Here is a 5,530-nt window from a genome sequence, read left to right as displayed (position 1 = left end):
GGAGGTGACATAAGAGAAAATTCCCTATATAAGGAGATGACAGGCTCTTAAAGAAAACCAGTCTCTAAGGAGGCTGTTGGGAGAGAGCTCTGGAAACAGGCTCTTGGGACAGTCTCTTGAGGATAGTCAGAAGAATCCCTCTCTAGAGAAGGATGGCTGGCTGAACTGGTGTCTATATTCTTGCTTGGACAGATCTTGTGGTGAGTGATTAAGGACTGACTGATCTTTTCTCTTAGGGCTTAGGCCTGGGTTGGCCAGGATTGGCCAGGACCGGCTTATCCCTTTCTCATTATTTCCTTTTTCTCTCTTTCTCTCTTTCTTTAATTCCTCATTGTATTATTAATTAAATTCTCTATAAAACCCAGTTGACTTGGTTATATTCATAATTGGGAATATTTCCCTGGCGACCACCTTATATATTGATTTAAAAACAAAACACTGTAGTGAAAACAAATTTTCTGTGGTCACAATTTACTCATCCACTGTTTTATCTACAACAATTTAAGTCTTCCACTATTTAATCACTACAGTTTATGGCCTCAACTATTTTAATTATTACAGTATCAAAAATTAATTAGAAATTAAATAATATGATACTCCAAAATCAGTTAGTTAGAGAACAAATCACAGAAACAATTAATAATTTCATCGAGGAAAATGACAATAGTGATACATCCTTTCAAACCTTATGGGATGCAGCCAAAGCAGTAATCAGAGGAAAATTCATATCCCTGAGTGCATATATTAACAAACTAGGGAAGGCAGAGATCAATGAATTGAAAATGCAAATAAAAAAACTTGAAAGTGAACAAATTAAAAACCCCCAGAAGAAAACCAAACTAGAAATCCTAAAAATTAAGGGAGAAATTAATAAAATAGAAAGTGATAGAACTATTAAACTAATAAATAAGACTAGAAGCTGGTACTTTGATAAAACAAACAAAATAGACAAAGTACTGGTCAATCTAATTTAAAAAAGGAAAGAAGAAAAGCAAATTAACAGCATCAAAGATGAAAAGGGGGACATCACCTCCAATGAAGAGGAGATTAAGGCGATCATTAAAAATTACTTTGCCCAATTATATGGCAATAACTATACCAATCTAGGCAATATGGATGGATATATACAAAAATATAAACTGCCTAGACTAACAGAAGAAGAAATAGAATTCTTAAATAATCCCATATCAGAAAATTAAATCCAACAGGCCATCAAAGAACTCCCTAAGAAAAAATCCCCAAGGTCTATGGATTCACAAGTGAATTCTATCAAACATTCAAAGAACAACTAATCCCAGTACTATACAAACTATTTGACATAATAAGCAAAGAGGGAGTTCTACCAAACTCCTTTTATGACACAAACATGGTACTGATTCCAAAACCAGGCAGGTCAAAAACAGAGAAAGAAAAGTATAGACCAATCTCCCTAATGAATATAGATGCAAAAATCTTAAATAAGATACTAACAAAAAGACTCCAGCAAGTGATCAGAGGGGTCATTCACCATGATCAAGTAGGATTTATACCAGGGATGCAGGGCTGGTTCAATATTAGGAAAACCATCCACATAATTGGCCATATCAACAAGCAAACCAACAAAAATCACATGATTATTTCAATAGACGGAGAAAAAGCCTTTGATAAAATACAATACCCATTCCTATTAAAAACACTAGAAAGCATAGTAATAGAAGGGTCATTCCTAAAAATAATAAATAGTATATATCTAAAACCATCAGCTAATATCATCTGCAATGGGGATAAACTAGATGCATTCCCAATAAGATCAGGAGTGAAACAAGGATGCCCATTATCACCTCTACTATTTGACATTGTACTAGAAACACTAGCAGTAGCAATTAGAGAAGGAAAAAGAAACTGAAGGCATTAAAATAGGCAAGGAGGAGACCAAATTATCGCTCTTTGCAGATGACATGATGGTCTACTTAAAGAATCCTAGAGATTCAACCAAAAAGCTAATCGAAATAATCAACAAGTTTAGCAAAGTTGCAGGATACAAAGTAAACCCGCATAAGTCATCAGTATTTCTATATATTTCCAACACAGCTCAGCAGCAAAAACTAGAAAGAGAAATCCCATTCAAAATCACCTTAGACAAAATAAAATACTTAGGAATCTATCTCCCGAGACAAACATAGGAACTATATGAACACAACTACAAAACACTCTCCACACAACTAAAACTAGACTTGAGCAATTGGAAAAACATTAACTGCTCATGGGTAGGACGAGCCAATATAATAAAAATGACCATCCTACCCAAACTTATTTATCTACTTAGTGCCATACCCATTGAACTAAAACCATAACAAAGTTCATTTGGAAGAACAAAGGATCAAGGATATCCAGGGAAATAAAATTTTGGTACTGGCTAAGAGACAGAAAGAGGATCAGTGGAATAGACTTGGGGCAAGTGACCTCAGCAAGATAGTATATGATAAACCCAAAGATCCTAGCTTTTGGGACAAAAATCCACTATTCAATAAAAACTGCTGGGAAAATTAGAAGGCAATGTGGGAGAGATTAGGTTTGGTTCTACACCTCACACCCTATACCAAGAAAAATTCAAAATGGGTGAATGACTTGAACATAAAGAAGGAAACTATAAATAAATTAGGCAAACAAGGAATAGTATACACGTCAGACCTTTGGGAAGGGAAAGACTTTAAAACTAAGCAAGACTTAGAAAGAGTCACAAAATGTAAAATAAATAATTTTGACTACATCAAATTAAAAGGCTTTTGTACAAACAAAACCAATGTAACTAAAATCAGAAGGGAAGCAACAAATTGGGAAACAATCTTCATAAAAACCTCTGACAAAAGTTTAATTACTCAAATTTACAAAGAGCTAAATCAATTGTACAAAAAAATCAAGCCATTCTCCAATTGATAAATGGGCAAGGACATGAATAGGCAGTTCTCAGCCAAAGAAATCAAAACTATTAATAAGCACATGAAAAAGTGTTCTAAATCTCTGATAATCAGAGAGATGCAAATCAAAACAACTCTGAGGTATCACCTCCCACCTAGCAGATTGGCTAACATGACAGCAAAGGAAAGTAGTGAATGCTGGAGGGGATGTTGCAAAGTAGGGACATTAATTCATTGCTGGTGGGGTTGTGAATTGATTCAACCATTCTGGAGGGCAATTTGGAACTATGCCCAAAGGGCACTAAAAGACTGTCTGCCCTTTGATCCAGCCATAGCACTGCTGGGTTTGTACCCCAAAGAGATAATAAGGAAAAAGACTTGTACAAGAATATTCATAGCTGCACTCTTTGTGGTGGCAAAAAATTTGAAAATGAGGGGATGCCCTTCAATTGGAAAATGGCTGAACAAATTGTGGTATATGTTGGTGATGGAATACTATTGTGCTCAAAGGAATAATAAAGTGGAAGAATTCCATGGAGACTGGAACGACCTCCAGGAAGTGATGCAGAGTGAAAGGAGCAGAACCAGGAAAACATTGTACACAGAGACTGATACATTGTGGTACAATGGAACATAATGGACTTCTCCATTAGTGGCAGTGTAATGTCCCTGAACAATCTGCAGGGATCTAGGAGAAAAAACACTATCCACAAGCAGAGGACAAACTGTGGGATTAAAAACACCGATGAAAAGCAACTGCTTGAATACAGGGGTTGAGGGGACATGTCTGAGGAGAGACTCTAAATGAACACTCTAATGCAAATACCAACAACATGGAAATGAGTTCGAATCAAGAACACATGTGATACCCAGTGGAATCATGTGTCGGCTATGGGAGAGTTGGGGGGGAGGGGAGGAAAAGAAAATGATCTTTGTCTCCAACGAATAATGTTTTGAAATGACCAAATAAAATATTGTTTTTAAAAAAACATAAATTTATAATGGACCAAATTAGCAGAATTGTATGAGTTTCTTCAGTAGAAATCAGTAATATAGAAGTAAATTCTTTATGTGATTATTTTCATATGGAAAGTATAATGAAGACAGAGCTTATATATCAGGTTTTGTTACAAAATGAAGAAATCACACCCTTCTTAAAATACATTTAGGCCTTAGTGTTTTGGGTATTCATATAATGTCAAAGGAACTAGAAGAAAACTACCAGAATTTGTGGAGAAATTTACTAGAGGATATTAGGCAAGTCACACAGAGTGAGATAGCATGGACAGGTTGTGATTAGTACCACTGGAAGGAGTATCTGCACTAAGGAAATGAATTATAACCTTTTGGTTGATTAAAAAAAGGGGGGAAAAACACATTTATGTATACATACACATTATACATATATATACATATATATGATTGATCTCTGGTTTTCTTTATTATGAAACAATAAGGTGGATTTTTTCTTCCAAGTTCTTTTTGTTGTTAAGAAAGAGATAGGATTCTTCACTGTCAAAACATTTTCTTTAGCTAAAACTGAAATTGCTCCCAAAGGCATTAAGATTATGTTGACTTTTTTTTTTTTTTAGTAACCAAGAAACCTGGAATCGTCTTTATCAATTAACTAGCAAGAATTTACTAGTTATCTTCTGGTCATATAAAACACAATCTTTATCCACCCTTAAAGAGGCTATGACCTCCCTGGAGAGGAAGACTAATATGAATAAAATAGAGAAGTACAATGATTTGGTTCTACTTGTTTGTTACCCAACCTTATCAAGTTAAGGTGGTGGAAGGGATGAAGGTGGGAGGAAAGGGAATAAGCATTTACTAAGGACTATATTGAATATAACCAGACAGAAGTCCTTGATATGTTAACAAAAACAATCCTTGTTGTGCAAGGTTGATCGCTGACCATGAGAAATGAAGGAAAAGGCTAAAATATGATGATCTGAAAAGCAAAGTAAATTCATTTGTGCCCACAATATAATACCTCAAAAGCTATGTTTAGGCATGTAAGAATTAACAGTTAGGAAGAGTGCTATATAAAGCCACTGTATAATATTCTGGTGGATAATCGATCATAGACAAGAAACCGCATCACAACTTGAACCAAACTACTTAGAATCATAGTTAATCTAATGGTTAATTTTGTTTGCAGTTCTACTGTCTGTCAGTAGATGGAGTTGTTGGAGATAGAGAATCAGCAGCTGTTACAGAATTAACTGCTAGGAACTCGACTTGGGAATAATTTCAGTAAAATAAAAAAGGAAAATGATCAAAAGGTTGTGGGTTCGAGTCCTTTTGTGACCACCAACTAAATATAAGGGTTAAAATAGGAGCTTTGACAAAATAAGAGAGCAGTTTTTAATAATTTAAGTTTTAATGAGAATATAGTAGAGTTATAAATTTAATATTATCCTTTCAAGCCGGTGGGGGGGGGGGGGACTTCTAGTGGCTTTTAATAATGAACAATTCAGTTTAATTAAAATAGAGATAGTAAAAGATATTGATAGAAAAGAAGAGAGATTACTAATCTTTTATCCTATAAATATACCCAAAATTCCTAATACTGCCTAAAATTCCTAATAACTAGTTTTAGCTATCTTCTGAGGACAGTTTCTTCTGCC

The sequence above is a fragment of the Monodelphis domestica genome, chromosome 7, assembly GCF_027887165.1.
Source record: "Monodelphis domestica isolate mMonDom1 chromosome 7, mMonDom1.pri, whole genome shotgun sequence".
Lineage (NCBI taxonomy): Eukaryota > Metazoa > Chordata > Mammalia > Didelphimorphia > Didelphidae > Monodelphis > Monodelphis domestica.
This window is presented reverse-complemented; position numbering follows the sequence as displayed.